General features: G+C 46.4%; 1 long non-coding RNA gene across 1 annotated transcript; it reads right to left on the reverse strand.

Moving 5' to 3' along the window:
• Window positions 1-6,147: 6,147 nt before the first annotated feature.
• Window positions 6,148-7,909, reverse strand: LOC309632962. Its single transcript, XR_014247191.1, has 2 exons — window positions 6,394-7,909; window positions 6,148-6,289 (listed from the first exon to the last, which is right to left on the reverse strand). It is a non-coding gene; the product is annotated as an uncharacterized lncRNA (long non-coding RNA).
• Between the last annotated feature and the right edge of the window lie 9,624 nt (window positions 7,910-17,533).

Genomic DNA, 17,533 nt, shown 5'->3' on the forward strand with positions numbered 1-17,533 from the left:
CTTACTCACTGCAGCTTATATCACTTCCCCATCCAATCCCATCCTCAATTCTCCACCATGGCCCGTCTCTAGACAATCTGTGATCTCCAGCTTCTGAAAAGAATCCATCGAAATAAAAGAACAAATACTGACAATATTTATTCAGTGCTTATCATGTGCCACTTTCTGTTCTAAACTAATTACTTGTTAAAGTAATATCTAAACTAATTACATTTCATTTTAACCTTTCAACAACACTTTGAGGTAAAAAGTTTTATTCCCTCTATTTTGGAGATGAGGAATCTGAGGCACAAAACAATGAGGGGATGCTCTTACCATTAATCATACAGGGATCCTGACTCTAGAAATCCTAAACAGAGACACACAAGGATAAAGTCCTCGAGGTCACTGAAGAGTGTGAGAGCCAGGCCAAATACGACCAAGGAGGTCCCAGGGGCAGCTGTGGGCCCTTCTCTGATGGCCCTGAAACCCACCTGCTGAGGGCAGCCTCTTCTTGCACAAGTCACTCCAGGCGACCAGCAGCAGGTAACGGAGCAGAGCCTGGAGGAGCTGGCACTTCTTGTATTCCAGGTTGTTGAGCTTTATAGGACAAGCTGAAGGGATTCCCTAGGCAGACTTTCCTAAACGTGTAATTTCATATATTCTCCTCCTCCCCCATCACCATCTCCCTAGCTCCTCTTGCTAGACCTTGTTTTGTCATTGACCAAATCAGTCTTCCTCGCCATGGACCACTGGGTCTTTGGCCAGTGTCCTTGAGCGGGTCTTACCTTAGCAGGGGAACAGTCCTGCCATCGATTCACCAGAACTAACATGAGGTGGGCATTCAGAGCCTAGCTTGTTCCGGTACCAGGGATGGTTCTGGGCAGAACCCTACTAGGGGTGCAGAGATAAGCTAAGAAACTTTGGGGTCTCCTCCTGCACGTCTGGTTCTCAAGAAGCTACTCAGCTGCTCTCAGGGTTCTGTTGTCATTTACACACTGCCCTGCTCTTCCTCTCCCTCCTTGCTCCCCACACACATAGTTCCACAGTGGTTTTCAATGGTGTTCTCCCCCAGGGCCCTGCAGAATCCTCCAATCCTTACCCTCAGGCCCTCTCCATTTTATCTAGTTATTTTTTCTTTGTCAAGCTTCGTGTTTAATTAGAACCACATTCTAGCGAGAGTAAGTCACCAAGCCAGACCCCCAGAGGGCCCTAGGAGGAGGAACTGGGCCTCTCCCCTCAGCCTGAGGACAGCTGTGTCCTTTCCCCACCCCAGACACTGGCCAGCTGAAAGACACCCAGTACAGCCACAGAGAAACCAATCTGAAGTAAAAGATGCCTATTCAAAATGGAAAATTCTTCTCCCTCTCTCATCCTTCCTCTTACCACCCAGAACATCCCTCTGTTTCTTGCACCCCACTTGCAGTTGCAACAAGGATGGTGTGTATCCTCAAGTTAATAGAGTGTAATTCCTCCTCCCATTAAAGTGTTTGTCCATGGGGGAGTTTCATGCTCTCCTACTAGGGGTGCCACAGACAGTTCTTTGTTCTTTACACTACCATAGAATAAATGCAACGTGTCAGCTGTATTATTGTTATTCTGCCAAAATGGCTGAAAGGACTGCAGTGATGATGGTCGATGGTCACTCAGTATTTGTTCCACCTCCCCAAGTATGACTTCCTGGATTACACAGGCTGGTAAACTAAACTCTCTGTTTCTCAGACTCCCTTGCAGCTAGGATTTTGGATGAGGATTTGGGCTCTGCCAACTCGATGCACTTGAGGCAAGTAGGCAAAGGCCCTCTTCCTGCAGCTTTGGCTGTTGAGCATCTACCTGAGAACCAGGGATTTCAGCTTGTCAGACCTCATGGTCTTGCCCAGAGTAATCCTGGAACCTGCAGCGAGTGTGGCTGTGTAGACACTACGTGTTTCTGCAGCAGCCTTCCAGTGTTCGGTCACCAGTCTTGTAGGTGTCAAGAAGCAGTGGCTGTGGTGGTGGTGGTGACAGATTCCTGATCCCTGAATCCAGCTATAGCCATGGCCATGTGGGTTTTTTAATTCATCAGCTTCAGATTCACCCACCTAGGTGTCAGCTCCCCTGTTGGGGCAGTTCCGGGGTGCTCTGGGAGTTATTCCAGAGGCACCATCTAGAGCCTCCTGCTTCAGCCCTTCCAACAATTTTTCAGGCACCTAACTCCCAGTAGTAAATAATATTTCTGTTTAACATAGGTATAATGGTTTCTGTTTCCTACAAATTAACTCTTTTGAAATAGGAAGATTTGGAAAAAAAGAGAGTTGAGAACTATGGAAAAAAAGTTTTAGTATTTGCCTATGGAAAGAGGAAGTCATATTACTCTTCTTGCTGAAATGCCCATAAAAAGCTAGAAAGGTATTTCTTTATGGCAATATTTATTCCAATTTGGAATGAGGACTTAGATTTCAAGCTTGCCCTAGGAAAGTTTAATTCATTCACTCAACAAACATTTATTTTGTACCAGAGACTAGACCAGGCACTGGGGTCAAATGAAGAATAAACCATGATTTTTGCCCTCCAAGTACCTGGGGCAAGCATCCAAAGTTTAAGAAAAAAAAAAAAGAGGTAACTTGGAAGAAAAATTTTAATCAAAGTTTGGGAATAAGACCAAGCTTAAATCGTGATTGATGACAGTTAAAATTAACTGACTCTGTGTAGCTGTTTCCCTGAAATCCTTTTTGGAACTGACATGAGTCAGTAGATAGATATCCTTGCTTATGTGTTTTATTGAAAAGCTTGCTTCCTGAGCCTCTTATCCAAACGGTTCGTATGTTTTAGCAAAGAATTGTAATTTTCGTTTTTAAAGTATCTGAAAATTTTATCATTCCAAGCTAGATCTTAGGCACAACACACGTAATGTAGTTTGGAACGTGATAGCGAAGCATCTACCACCAGCTGGGTGCAGAGCGTTCCAATTCTGGGGAAAATAGAGCATCCTGAGTGCTGTATTCATAAAACTAAAGTTTTAAAAGGACAACAGTAAAGGGCCAGTGGCTGATGCTTCATCTCTGTACCCAAAGCTTTTTGGTAATATTGATTGATTAAACTGACTGCTTATTTTAACACGTACAAAACAAAACCCTTCTTCATTTTCTTCCCCAAACCTTTCCCTCTCGCAGGGCAGGGACCTTATCTATTTTGTTCAGTGCTGAATCCCTAGCAACTAAAATAGACATAGCTGAGCTCAATAAATATTTTTTGAATGTGGAATAAATGTTTTAAAAGGATCCTTCTGGCTACTGGGTGAAGGATAGGCTGTCAGGGGTAAGATGCGAAGTAAGGTGGCCGTTTAGTGGGCTGCTATGGTAATCCAGGTGTGGGATGGTGGTGGCTTGCATTAGGATTGTTGATGGAGATGATAATAAGTAGTCTGATTTGGGATCTCTTTAGAATGTAAACCTGTCAGGACTTGCTAATGGATTGGCTATGGAGTCTGGGGGAAAAAAAGGAGTCAAAGATGACTCAAATCCATGGCCGGAGCAATTGCATGAATCATGGGTCCATTTATGGGAACTGCAGGCCTAGGCAGGTGTGTGCTCAGCCGGTTCAAGGAGGCCAGTGAGTGAGCTGAGGTCACAGAGGTGGCTGGAACCAGATCCCAGAGAGCTTGTCAGCCAAGCGAGACCCTTTTGAGTGTTGTTCTAAGTGATGGGAAGGTCTTGGAGGGTTTTGCACCTTGTTGTAACATGATCTGATTTGCATTTTAAAAGGATCACTCGGGCTGCAAGTGTGGAAAATCAACCATAGAAAACAAGAAACAGAAATCGGGAGACTGGCTAGAGGCTATAGTAGTGAATCAGGTGGGAGACAGTGGGGGCTGACCAGGTTGGTAGCTGTGGTGCGGATGAGACAAACCAGATTGTGTCTCCCCTGTGATGAAAACTTGCTCCTTCTCAAGCACACCAAGCTCACTCGCTCCTCTGGGTCTGGACTGTGCTTCACTCTCCAACTCACTTCACCCAGGTCTCTGCCCAAACGCCACCTCCTTGGAAGTCTCAATCCCTTTTTTTGTTTAATTTATTTTTTGAAATATAGTTGATTTACAATGTCATGTTAATTTCTATTGTACAGCAAAGTGATTCAGTTATACATATATATACTCTTTTTCATTATGGTTTATCACAGGATATTGAATATAGGTCCTTGTGCTTTACGGTAGGACCTTGTTGTTTATACATCTATACCTCAATACCTTCTTGCATTTGGTGCCAGATACCCTCTTCTCTTTCACTCCCTTTCCCTGCTTCATTTTTTTTGGCAGGGGTGGGGGAGGGGTGTGGGCTAGGCCGAGAGGCTCGTGGGATCTTAGTTCCCCGACCAGGGATGGAACCCGGGCCCTTGACAGTGAAAGCACAGAGTCCCAACCCCTGGACCGCCAGGGAATTCCCTCCGTGCTTCATTTTTATTCACATTCTGTATCACTCCCTGTTCTGTAGTTTCTGTTCTATAGTTTATTTCCTTACTTTTATCATCTGTCTTCCCCCACTAGAAGGTAAGCTCCATGAGGGCAGGGGCTTGGATTTGCCTCTTGGCCAGTGCCTGCAAACAGACCTTTCACAGGTCTTTGGTGAACACAGTGAAGCACTTGTGTAGAAGCTGGGAAGGTTTTCTTTATATGAGAACAGGGTTTCATATGCAAATGTGTAGTGTAAACATGATTTAAGGGCAGTGGTAATATTCATACTACCTTAGGGAACTTTCTATTCTAAATACCTGTTGCCACACAGCCAACTTGTGATAGGAGCACCGTTAGGTTGGTACTTATATGGATGTGAGCAATTTCTTGCATCTCAACACAGGTTTAAATGAAAAAAATTATTTATTTATTTTAAATAACTTATGACTGATTAATCTTCTAAAAAATAGCACATATCCATAATACATATCTTTATACAAATGCACGTGTCCAGTGTATACATGCTCTTTTATTATTTTTTTTAATGCAGTCTTTCTTTTCATTTCCTTTTTGTATGGTCAGCCCTAGCTTAATGCCTTCAATATAGAGTATATTTTTCGATATTTTCTCTAGGCTCACATATCCTACATAGAATATATACATATACACATACTGAGGGGAAGCTGTTCATTGGTTCACAAATGTGGATCATTTATACACCTTTTATCCCCACGCCGTACTTTTCTCCCCACGCCGTACTTTTCTCCCTCAATGACATTTCATAGAAATTCCTCTATGTTATCTGGCATAGCTCTGATTTTTCATGTTCGTTGGTTACGTACTATTTCATGGTGTGGATGTATAGTAATTTATTTAGCTATTCCCTCTTGGAAGGCATTCTATCTCTGTTTCCTGGCTTTTGCTCCTTTGAACTATGCCACAACACCCATCCTTGAAATGTACAGTTAGTTTCCGAGCCAGAGGTGAAGTTACTTGTTCTTTCATTCAGTCCCATAGTTTTACAATTGCGGCAATGAAGATCAGAAAGGGAAAGCCATGTGTCCAAGATCACACAGTCCTTTAGTATTTGACAAAAATTTGAATAGCCATTATTTCACAGAATCTTCACAAGCAGGGCACGTATTATCAAGTCATCCTTAAAGGTACAGAAACTGAAGCCAAAGAGACTAACTGATTTGATTTCATGGCCAGTGAGGGCGAAAGCCAGGGCTTAAAGCCAGGACTTTTGATTCCTGATTCCCAGTAGCTTCTTCCACTCCTAGTTTTATTGATGTCATTAACACAAACCATCTACAGGGCAGCCTTTGTTAATTTATTCTGGACTTAATGCACTCTGCCTGCGGAAAAGTTTTGCTAAAAGAATGCCGCAGTTTGGATTTGCCCACAATTCAGGACACACGTTCCTTACCCATCAGGTTGAAATCATGGTTGGGGTTGTAAAAATCAGTCTTTGGAATCAGACAGATTTAATTTTGCATGCTGGCTTCGCTGCTAACTCTGTGACTTTCAGCAGATGACTCAGTATCCCAAAAACCCAGTTTCCTCATGTGTAAACTAGGGATAGGATTGTACTGCACCTACCTTATCAGACATTGTTAGGATTAGATAACACAAGATGCGTGAGCAGATAGGACAGTGCCTGGCCTTAGTAAGCTCTCCATAAATATTAGCTATTATTTTGGATGTTTGGCTCCACCCAACTGACTGGTAGATATCTATCCTTCCTAACTGTCTTTTATCTGGGATAGGAAAAGCCTTTCTCACGGCAGGTCTAGGTCAGTTAGGATGTCCTTGCTGGTTGCCCTGTTGTTTCTTCATAGGCAGAAGGTAAGAGAGAGAAAGACCTGGAAAGAGTTTTCCCTTTTTGCATTGCACAGTGCCTTAAGTGGAGGGGAATCTGTCTCTTAAAAAGGAAAGCAGGACTTCCCTGGTGGCGCAGTGGTTAAGAATCCGCCTGCCAACGCAGGGGACACGGGTTCGAGCCCTGGTCCCGGAAGATCCCACCTGCCATGGAGCAAGTAAGCCCGCGAGCCACAACTACTGAGCCCGTGTGCCACAACTACTGAAGCCTGCGCACCTAGAGCCCGTGCTCCGCAACAAGAGAAGCCACTGCAATGAGAAGTCTGCGCACTGCAAGGGTAGCCCGCGCTCACTGCAACTAGAGAAAACCCCACAGCAACGAAGACCCACTGCAGCCATAAATAAATAAATAAATAAATAAACAAATTGAAAAAAAAAAAAGGAAAGCAGGAACATTCTGACCTTCCTGAGTGTGCCTGCCTGTGTGAGACACAGCGAGTGCAGACATTTTTCAGCAACAAAGTATAACTGTCAATGGATGTGTTACAGCTATTTTAGTGCCTTCTCCTCTCCAGGAGAAAAGCCATTTTCAAGCCAGTTGCTTGCAATGCATCAAGTGATGAAATACAGATAACAAATTGTGCATTTGTTTGGCTTCATGCTTATTACACCCCGGTTCTGGAAAGCATTGCACTTAGCCCCTTAATAATCCCTCTCGCGAGATCAATTACCGGGATTTATCTGGTTCCTCGATCATAAAAGTGTTTTATTGTTTTTGCTTTTGCTCCAAGTGAAGTGTGAGGGGGTAGGCCAGGTTTAAAGGGACTGTCCCAGGCAAGAGTGTGAAGCGGGGATGATTGGCCCTGCTTTCCTGTCTACTAAATCCTCATGAACAGGAAAGTAGGGAACGTTTGGAGGCGTCTCCCCTGAGGAGTGACCTGGCCCAGATGTTCTCATCTCTGATTATTTGCACTTAGAATGTAGGTTTGCAGGTGCCTGGGAAGGTGGGTGCTGCTCGAGGGGAGAGGCTGGAAAGCAGAGCTAAGTTACCATTTCAGACCAAATCATTTTTCCTCTAAAGTTTCGCTGTAATCCAAACCAGTTGAGTATTTGAGAAGAAGTAGGTACCATGAAAAGGGGTAATGGAATTAGCTTTCATGTTTTTCCAGGACTCTAAACCATATTTCCTGTCACAACTGTACATTATTAATACAAGGCATCTGTTAGCACAGAACTGCCCGAAAATGTGCACCCAAAACCTTACATCTGGTTTCGATAATTTATTTCTGACATTTGTAGTTGGTGGGGAAGGGCGGGGGGAGGATGGGAAAAAAGGGGGAATTAAACCAAGATGTTGCTTTTAACCCATCAGAAGCTCCTAGTCGGAGCCAAAAGACGGAGTTCTTAACGTGGTTTTTGCATTAGGTAATATAATTATATTAATTTAGCAGCAAATAGCATGACTCCGGGGCTGGTGGGTGTGGGTCCACGCTCGCTTTTATCCTGCCTTCTCTGGCTGCAGCAATTAGCTTCCTCTCGCGAAGGGGATTAGCAGGACCACCCCCCCCCCGGGGGGCTGGGGGGACTCGCTCAGAGCTGTCAGGTGTCACTCGGCTTTCCCGGGCCCCCTCCCCCTCCCCGCCCCCGCAATTAATTCCCTCTCCTACTTTGCCCGTAGACAAAGCGGTCTGTTCCCGAGGTGTCTGACCTCCCGCCCCCTCGGCGGGCCCAGCCCGGGTTCCTCCAGCAGGAATCGCCCCAGGCGCTGGGAGCCCGAGCCGGCCAGGTCTGAGACCCGCCCCAGACTTTCCACGATCAGATTTCAGCTCGACTAAAGAGGAGAAAAGAAAGAAAGAACGCGCGACTTCCGCGAGCCGGAGCCGCTGGGGCCCGAGGGAAACGCGGCCCGGGTGGGAGGGGAGGCCGAGGGGCTCCGGGCTCGGCCTGTGTCTGCCCCGGGCCCGGCGGGAGGATGGTCCCGCACAGGTGTCCGAGGCGGGCCGCCTTTGACCGGACGCGGACGGGCCCCCTGACCCTCCCTCCCATCGTCTCCCCAGAAATGCCTCTGCTTCTGCCGGGGCGTCAAGGTCGCGGATGCTGTGTGCGACGAATGTCCGCTTAAGCCAGCGGTCCTCAGTTACCCCACCAGAACTGGGTGGCAGCGCCCGGATTGTCCTCAATAGAACACTCAGAAAACGGGGCGTTAGTGGCCTTTGGGACTTTGGGCACTGTTTTTAAGGCAAGAGATTTCCTTGCTAGACTCGTCAGCTTTGAAACACAGTTTTTCTGTTTGTTTAATATTAGAATCTCAAAGATCATCAAGTCCAACAGCCTTCTCCTTTTCCCAGATGAGGGAACTGGAAACCAGAGAGGTTTTGCGTTTTGCTCAAGGTCACACAGGTGAAGTTTGTGGTTGGGCTGGGAGGAACCAAGTCTGTTGAGCCTGGCGCAGTGCTTTCTGCAGCTACGATAGGAAAAAAGAAAAAAAAGAAAAAACCTTGGCTCTGCGGGAGATGGGGGAGACATCCAGGCCTGACTTGGGCAGCCAGGAGTGAGGCTTAGTCCAGGGTTCAGATTTTCCTGGAGCTAGTCCACTGGCGGTCAGGCCACATGTGAGTAATAAAGGATTGAGTGTTGTATACTTTAGACTGGTCCCCCTCTTCTTGGCCCCCTTCCCCGGCCTTAACTTCCTTTTGGAGTCCCTACTGACTTCTGGGTGTCCACCATGGGCCTTGTTGGAAAAATTTCAGCTCCATCTCAGAATAAAAGGAATGAAAACCTGGGGAAAGAAGCCAAGGAGGAAAGCCACAAATACGCATCTGGCCGCGGCAGACGGAGCAGCTCCGAGTCTGCAGAGTGCACTGTGACGGCTGTTTGCAGATGTCGAGCTGCCAGAGGCTCGGGTGCCCTCCCAGGACGGTTCCTGAGGAGTGAGACCAGCCAAGAGAGGAGGCACATCTTCCCTACCACGCTCTTCCTCCTGCCGCCCACCCAAGCCCCGCAAGTTTCTGCAGACGGTGGGGGAATAGCAAGAGCCATGGGAGTCAGACAGCCATGCACTGGAATCCTAACTCCACAGCCCATTGGCTGGGGCCTTGAGCCAGTGACTTAACCTCTCTGAGCCTCAGTTTCTTTACTGATTACATGGGTAACGAGAGGACTGTACCCAGGGCCATATTGTGACTCCCATGGATCGTAGCCACTTTTACCTTTGTGGCGGTGGGCCCACTCCTCAAACAAAGTTTTCTTTTTTAATAAAAATATATTTTATGATTGCATGGGTATAAAGATGCATATACTCATGTATTAAAACATTTTTTAATCTAAAATTTTTTTTTTTCCTCTGTTTCTACAAAGAAAAGATTTTCACGGGCCCCCAAAAGTACTGTGGGCCCTCTGCATGGATAATCGTAATGGTAAGTGGGCCGGCCCTCACCCAGTGAGACTCTAGGCCGTCAGCTCAGAGTCTGCTTTGGGGGCAGCCCAAACTAAGACATACTGCGTTAGAGGAACTCCAGCAGAGAAGCTACTGAGATGGGAGTGTGTTGACTGGGGGCTGGGGGACGGAAAGGAACAGCTTCACAAACTCATCACCCACTGCCCCCTCCCATCCAGTCTCCACCCCATGCGGGTTGTGGTGCCAGACTTCCCTGCAGGATGGGTCAGACCATGCTTCCTTTACATGTGCCCTCTGCACCTCCACGCCTTCACTTCCACTCCCTCTGCTCATACCCAGGCAAGTAGAGTGAGGCCCACCCACCCCTCTAGCTCCATCTCCTCGGTCCCTTTTCAGGGACGGGCATCTATTCTGCCCCTCCTGCCAGGGGACATCCCGGGCCCTGGGGCTCTCAGCCGGCCTCCCTCATGCGCGCCTCCTGAGGCCCACATCTGGCATATCTGGCTGTGCCTTCCCCACCCTCTTCCCTTCCTGGAGCAGGCCCCCTCTTCAGCTTCCGAGAGCCTCAAGAGGAGAGTGGACAGGAGAAAAAAAGCCGCTTTTGCATGATATTAGCTTCTTGCCTGTCTGAAGTCACAAGGCTGGATCCTGCCGCCCCTGGGGCCTCAAAGCCCTTATGATTCTCTTCAAGCTACCAGGCAACTGGCGGGAACTAAAGAACTTATGTTTCTAAAGTGGGAGTGGCTGGTGTTTATCAAAGACTGATGGGCTCCAGTGGCCCCTCCAGACGATGGCTGAGGCCTGTCCCGAGCGCTGTGGAAGCAGGAAGTTCCCGGCTAGGCTGGGGCTTGCTGGCTTTGCTGGAGAACTGGCAGGATCTGAGGAAAGCATTCCTCACCAATGTCTCCTTCAGAGGCCGCTGGATTCCTTTAACAGCTAATTAGTGAGAAGTCGCTACTGTGATGGGGGCTGACCTGGGCCTTCCTCCACCTCCTCCTAGGGGTCAAGGCCCCTGGGGAGGCCAGCAGTGCTTTACTATGGCCATATTTCCTCCCAATGTCAGCTGTTTCTTCGGGAATCATCTCTTCAGCTTAAGCCTTTTTTCAGAAACAAGCTTTTCCCTGACAAGTCTGCAGCTCAAAAGAAGCCGACCCCTCTTAACTGTTGAAATCAGGCGCATCTGGAAGCAGTAAACTTTTCAACAGGCTGAGAGAAAGAAAAGACATATTGTAGGGGATGGATTCACCTCTGGGACTAATTATTCTTCATATTTCACCCGTCACATTTACAATCTTCGTCAGAGCAAAGAGACAATAAATGATCTCATTAAAACCCAGAAAGATGCTTCTCCCCGTCGAGAAGAACCTCCCCTCAACGCCCTGATCTCTGACAAGAGAGAGAGCCATGTCAGTGAGGCGGGCGCTGGGTCCCTGGGACCAGGGATGGGAGGGGCAGGGCTCTGCCAAATGTTTTTCCTTGTCTGAATACAATATCTAATTTTTCCATCACTGGAAATATCCTCATGAGTCTGAAATCAAAGTCTTCTCCGGTCACATTTTCCCCAGAGGCAGGATCTTGTGGCGGAGACAGTAATCAGGGGTGGGTGTTGGACTGTGAGGTTTAAAAAATCATCTGAACCAACAGAAAGAAAGAAAGAAACGAAGATGAAGAAGAAAGAAAAAAAAAGTTATCTGAATCAGCTCTTCTTCTTTCTTTCTCCCCTATCAAAAACCCATCCTGGGCTTCCCTGGTGGCGCAGTGGTTAAGAATCTGCCTGCCAACGCAGGGGACACGGGTTCGAGCCCTGGTCCGGGAAGATCCCACGTGCCGCGGAGCAACTAGGCCCGTGAGCCACGACTATTGAGCCTGTGCGTCTGGAGCCTGTGCTCCGCAATGGGAGAGGCCGCGACAGTGAGAGGCCCGCGCACCGCGATGAAGAGTGGCCCCCGCTTGCCACAACTAGAGAAAGCCCTCGCACAGAAACGAAGACCCAACACACCCAAAAATAAATAAATAAATTTAAAAAAAATACCGATTCCTGGGCTCCACTTGAAGAAATTCAGATTCAAAGATCTTGTCATCTAATAACAGTGTCCTTCCAACAATGTATACCTGTCTAGCACAGTTGACAAAGCACCTTGACAATCAATATTCCATTTACTCTTTGGGAATGAGAAACTTCTTACAAAGGATGAGGGAGCTCAGGCTCTGAGAGGTTATGTGAATTACCTAATGTCTCTTAGACAGAGAGTGAGTAAGCCAGGATCTGAACCCAGAAATGCCGAAGTCACAACCTATACTTTCCCACCTCAACACAACCTGCCTTAACAAAATCAATTGAAAGACGGTTGAGTCCATTTCAGTTATTTCAGTTTCATGATCATATTTGAGTCAACTGTTCATAGCGTTTCCCAGAGGTGGTTTTATGGTCCTCTGGAGCCTGGTTAATGAACAGGTAAGACTATTTTGTACTGAGCAGCATCCATTGAGATGCTGGTAATATCCTACAATACTTAGAAGCATGCCAAATAGATTGAGCATACCTTCTCTGATCTTGCCTACCCTTTCAATTTACCTTTAGAAACTGTTTTTTTTTTTTTTAATTTATTTATTTAGTTTATTTATGGCTGCGTTGGGTCTTCGTCGCTGTGCACGGGTTTTCTCTAGTTGCGGTGCGCGGGCCCCTCACTGCGGTGGCTTCACTTGTTGCGGAGCACGGGCTCCAGAGTGCAGGCTTCAGTAGTTGTGGCACACGGGCTTCAGTAGTTGTGGCGTGTGGGCTTAGCTGCTCCGCGGCATGTTGGATCTTCCCGGACCAGGAATCGAACCCGTGTCCCCTGCATTGTCAGGCGGACTCAACCACTGCGCCACCAGGGAAGCCCCTAAGTGAAAGGTGGGGGGCGAAGATGCGACTCATCTTGGAAGCGTGGTCACTTTCACAGTCCAGCTCGTCGTCGCCGGGCTCCACGGTGAACTTCCTCTTGCTGGGACTGATGGGCGGGGGCCCCGTGCGGTGACTAGTGAAGGCCGAGGCCACGGGCAGGGTCTGCAGCCGGGACTTCCCCCTGAGAGTTCATCATCAGCATGTACCAGGGATGCTGCTCTTGACAAGACATCCAATGGCGTCTCCAGTCCGCCGGGCGGCTCTGGGCGTGCCCGCCTCGGGCCGGCCGGGCCCCACTGGGGCAGAAACAGGTTTTTAAGAGAAAGCAAAAAGACCCAACCCTTTCTTCGAAGGTCAAAATGATCGGATTTTGATTTAGCTGTGTTTGAATCGGTGACTTCACTGGAGTTCACACCTCCAGTGCCCATCACTGCCACAATGCCCAGTGAAGCTTTTTCAGTCAAAGTAAAGGCATTTGCTTGCATTGTAAATACTAGTTGTTGATTAAAAAACAAAACAAAACTCACACACAACATTGTATGCCTTAGGCCATAGCTATGAAAAGAAAAAAATCTTCCCGAGTCTGTCCTCAGATCCTTTTAGAAGTGCAAGTTGAGACGAGGTTTCCAAGCTGGCTGGAACCGAGAACAATGCCCTGTGGGCGTGGGTGTGGGAGTGGGTGCAGCTTGTCATCCGGCAGCTTTTGAACAGGTGTCAAAAAAAGGCCAATTTGAAATAAATGCTCCTGTTGCCTCAAAGAGAGCAGTGCCTAGGTCAGAAATGTCCAGAGGTCTCTTTGAAGGAAAAAAACAAATTTTCTGCTCCTTCGTGTCTGGAGGGGAGCAGAGCTGGTATTTTCCCATTGACTGAGCACTTTCTCCCAGAGGTGTCTCTGGAAGCACAGAGATCAAATTACTAAGCCATTTTCTGCCTCACAATTACTTGGTTGGGTTTTTAACTTGTAAAACTTTCTTCTTTCAAAGTCTAGTGCTACATTTATTTTCCCTTACCCCCCTCTGACAGGGGTGGGAATCAAGGTGTCATTAGCCATCCCAGAAAGTGAGCCAAGGGTGCCTCTGCGTTAGATCACATGTCGTAACCAGGAAATATCTTTAGAAATTAAAAAAAAAAAAAATCTCCTGGGCAAATGGTGTCTATCTTGTGCTGTTTGGGGAAAGTGGCTCATCAGAGTAAATGCTTCTTTCTCTGATGCCTTAAGTATCCTCCCTGCCTCAGATGAGCGGGTTATTAAGGTAATGTTACCCTTTATTGCTGAAAAGCCGTGTAAATAGACACCCAGACTACGGAGATTACCAGCTTTCAAACGGCAGAAATGAGACACTTTCTCTTACAATTTCCTTTTCCTCCAAATAGCATACCCTATTTACTTAGGGGAATAGTCACCTTCTTATAATGACCACACCCATTCGCTCAGACAGAAAAAGCTGGCAAAGTAAGTGTAGCTATTACGTGGGCAAATCTTTGCGTGTCTTCCCCCTCCTGTGTGCTCTGCTGTGTACTCACTGCCCCCTGTTCATTTGGTCACGTACAGAAAGTACTGCCTCCTTTCTCCTGAGCCCTCCTTTGACAAGGGTCAGGGAACTCCCAGTCCTAGGACAGAGGATGCCTCTTGACTGATGGGGGAGGAAACCCTGAGACTGGGTGAGGAGACACAGCCATCTGCGGTTGGAGAGCTCCTAGTAGATGGAGCACAGCCCTGACATTGAGGAAACTTACGTATATACATATACACACATATTCGTATATATCCACATACACACATTCATACATATGTGCACAACCATATACATTATATATTTCCACTAAACATTATTATATTTATTGATATATAAATTGTTTTTCTTAGAATGCTTCTAGAGAAGTGGCATTGATGAATTAACGCTGAGACTTGAAAACAAGGACATAATTAGTATCAGCTGACCTAAACTCTGGAGTTAGTGCCGAGGGAAGAGGTCTTTAAAGGGAGAGAGTGTGGCCGGGGTATACTCTGAGTGCTTAATATTAGGCTAGGAAAGAATGGCAGAAACTCCGCCTGCTCCTTCCCGACGGAGATTCCTTCATAACCAAAGCACAATAGCTTCACCCAGCCCACTGTAACAGGATAAACAAGTTTGATGTAACTTCCAAATCTATTTTCTATTGTAAGTCCCGTTTATTGAATAAAATAGCAATTCAACATGTTTGCAAATCATGGTGCTGTTAGATGCCAGTGCTGGCAGAGATTCATGTGTTTACTGTACAGCTCGCCCAGCTAGGCTCTGCGACTCAGCAGAACATCATTGTGGAATTCCAAACAGCTGCAAGGAGTAAGTTGAAAGAAATTCTGGTTAATCTTTCAGGGGGCTGTGTGGCATGGTGGAAACTGGTTCCAGACAGCAGAAGGTACTTGCTTTTAGACGTAAGACTCAGAACGGCTTCTGGATACTTGCTTTTTGGACTGACGAAAATTAAGAGCGAGGCTGTGACATGATATTGCACGTTTACATTTAGTATCGTCTAAACGTGAACCTGAATTTGCTTTATGTTCAAAAACCCCTACTTTTCAACATTTTTTCGCCCTGGTTCCCAGGCTCTGGGAAAATGCACAAAAGCAAAGATGTGGTCCACACATGGGAAAGCTAACACTACCTCCTCAAGCTTCTCCAAATGATTCAGAAATTCTTCAGAGAATTTGTTGTTGAGCTAGGTTGAAGGTAGAATTCACCTGCATGCATTTGGCTAGAGAAAAGTTGATCTTGATTTCATGGTCAAAGCACATTTTCAAGATGGAGATGCAGAATTTGGTGGTGGTCTACCAAGTACACCTAATCTGTGAATCGCGCTGTTCAAGTTTGGCCACGATAAAATCAGGACTTTGCAGGCCTGCTGCTTGGGTCCTACCTTTTGCAGTGATTCCCAGCCCCATCCCACCACCCTGTCCTGCCTACAGCCCATGGAAGCCCAGCCTAGAGGCTGCGTTTCATTCCCATCAGGACCGGGATGGGAAGACCCTCTGCTGCTGCCTTTTGCTGGTAGCTGGAGCACTGTGGACACAGCCTTGAAACTGACTGTAAAATAGAAAAAATAGAAGTACACGAGTAGCCAGGCTGTCTGCCTGGTCCCTTCTGCCCTGGTCTTTGGCATGGAGGTAGGCCTAGCCTGTGTTCCAGCCGCCCGGCTGGTTGCTGCCGGTTCAGTTTCCCAGGACTTGGGTGTAATCCCAGTCTCACACCTCACATGGAGCTGGCTGGTTCCTGTTAGCGTTTCAGTCTACCCCTAACAGGGAGCATAGCTGCTGCCAAGAACTCATGAAACTGGATTCCCATTTGGCCCCTTCTGATCAGACCCTGCCGGATCACTTTGCCTGCTTGGAAACAGATGGTAGCTGTACCACGTCTCTCCATATATTCTGATTCAAGTTACCCCCTGTCTCCCCAGCTTGTGGTGCAACAGGCTCTGATCTGGAATTCTAGGTAATGCTAGCCTCCTTTCAGAATAGTTCCTTAGAGATATAACCTATGCCAAACAAAATAAAGAAACCTTATCGAGTGAGGAGACTTTCAGAGAACTTTATCTATTTTTCAAAGTCTTCCACGGAAAGTTCCCAAGAACATTCTAGAAGATAACATGGTTTTATTTGCTCAGCGGCTTAGCTCAAGTCAGAGGGGATTTGATAGATTTATGACCAGGCCCTTTTCAAATGCGACGATCTGGTGATCTGGCTAGCTTTGACCTGCCCTCAAAAGAATGCTCTGCCCTGAAGCAGGCCCATCTGGTCAGACATAGTTACACAAATGGGTAGGTAACTATGCAAATGGTCAATCAACTTACAGAGAGCAAAACAACCAGCCGAGCCTTTAGTTGTGTCTCAAAGTACTGCTATTTTCAAAGCTATTTTCATTGAGACCTTCTGCCTGGAGGAAAACACTTGTTAAATTTGTGTGTTATGAAGTGTTAGGCTAGTGACATTCAAAACTGTTAACACTCAGACAGTTTTTATTTATTAATGGACTTTTCATCTTTTCAAACTGGCTTTTTAAAATCAATAATAATCTCTGTTAATCAAAATGCATACAGAAACACAATTTATGAGTTGGTCATTATTCTTTCTTGCTATAGAAAATTAGCCAACAGCTGTTCAACAGACCCACACAACCAGCAATAACTTTGAAATATAGTTAATAACAAACGTATTCATGATTTTTCACTATCTTGCTTGTTCTCAGTGATAAGAATCAATATAAATGTCTTGAGTTAAGATTTGTGTTTGTTCCTTTCTGGTGTGTGCAAAAGAAATAAAACAGTATTCCCAACAGTTAATATTTTAATTGCTTTGTTCTTTTCAGTGTATTTTAGAAATAAATCACTTACTCTGGTCTTATCCATTAATAAAAAGTTATTATGACTTCAAATCCTCTTTTGGCTAGATTGCGAATACAAATAAATATAGAATCCATTGAAAATCTACTACATACAAGTCACCTAAAACAGGGCTGTTTTCAGGACCTTTCTACTAAGCTATGGAGACCTTTTTGTTAATTTACGAAAACTTTCCTACTATAGGGAAAACAGATGAAATAGTGACGGTCATGGTTGAATTGGTGGTGAAAGGCCCAGAACCTGCCAGGAGCTACTCCCCCAATCTCAAGGTCTCTCTCAAGGGTCACCTCCAAGCACTCAGGCTACTGTGAAGCACAGTTAGAAAGCTACAACCTGATAGGCGAAATGTGATTTCAACCCTAGTTCTTTTTGGGTACAGAGGGGGGTCACCTTAACAGCATCAATCCAAATTTTACTGAGTCTTCTTGCCGTGTATTCAATGAGGACCTTCAACCTATTTCAATAACGTCCCACCCAGACTCCACAGAGATGTCTCACATGTCCTTATGAATGGTGACCATGTTGTTACAGGCAACATGCAGATTCTCTCAGGTGCATCCCCTTTTCCCTGGCCCTGGCCCTATCCAAGGTCCTCTGTCCACAAAGCCTCTTGAGGGTGCCTCCCTGTGACCCCTGCTTCTGG

The sequence above is a fragment of the Balaenoptera borealis genome (genome assembly GCF_965194805.1).
Source record: "Balaenoptera borealis genome assembly, chromosome: 1".
In the NCBI taxonomy this organism is placed as follows: Eukaryota; Metazoa; Chordata; class Mammalia; order Artiodactyla; family Balaenopteridae; genus Balaenoptera; species Balaenoptera borealis.